The following is a 611-nucleotide window of genomic DNA, read 5'->3' as shown; positions in this document are numbered from 1 at the left end:
CTTGGAATTGAGAAACGCCCATTTGTCTTTCTATCGGGTGATTTCATGGTTCACCTCGATATCTTCGTGCTGTGCTTCACGTTTACTCTCTGGACGGACTTTGTGCCTTTTAGCACGGCAGCACAGACGGGCGTTAAAGGTGAGATCATGTGTTTTGCTAACTAGCTAGCTAAACTATTAAATATTAAATTCAAATTTTACCGGGCCGAGGTCAAACGTTACGTCAACGTTACGTCAGTTGACGTTAGCCGGAGTAGAGACTGTGTCTGAACCATAGACTGTATATATATATATTAATATTTATATTAACGGTCTATGGTCAGACCATGTTTTACTTTTATCAAGAAACGCTTAATTTGAATTAATTTTAGACGTTATTTTCGATGTGTTGATGTGTTAACTGTTGAGCTATTTAAATGTATTCAAACAGTCCGCTATCAACCGCCCATCTAACGGTAACGTTAGATATATAGCTTTAGCTAAATATCTAACGTTAGCTATACAGCTTTAGCTATATAACGTTAACGTTAGCTATATAGCTATATATTTAACACTCGGACACTGTTTGTCTATTATTCTGCATATCTGTTTAAATAATAGCAGTTAGCGTT

At 36.5% G+C, this 611-nt stretch overlaps 1 protein-coding gene and 1 long non-coding RNA gene across 2 annotated transcripts in view; both read left to right on the top strand.

Annotated features, from left to right (window-relative positions):
• LOC116695364 (selection and upkeep of intraepithelial T-cells protein 1) overlaps positions 1–611 on the top strand; it is a 38,595-nt gene that overhangs the window by 12,879 nt on the left and 25,105 nt on the right. The gene's annotated exons all lie outside the window — the stretch shown is intronic.
• LOC116695374 (uncharacterized) overlaps positions 1–611 on the top strand; it is a 2,366-nt gene continuing 1,755 nt past the window's right edge. Inside the window, exon 1 of the long non-coding RNA XR_004333436.1 lies at positions 1–139. This is a non-coding gene — a long non-coding RNA (uncharacterized LOC116695374). The remainder of the gene's footprint in view (positions 140–611) is intronic.

The sequence above is a fragment of the Etheostoma spectabile genome, chromosome 9 (assembly GCF_008692095.1).
Source record: "Etheostoma spectabile isolate EspeVRDwgs_2016 chromosome 9, UIUC_Espe_1.0, whole genome shotgun sequence".
NCBI classification, from domain to species: Eukaryota; Metazoa; Chordata; class Actinopteri; order Perciformes; family Percidae; genus Etheostoma; species Etheostoma spectabile.
The sequence above is the reverse complement of the archived record's forward strand: the minus strand, read 5'-3'. Positions and strand labels throughout refer to the sequence as shown.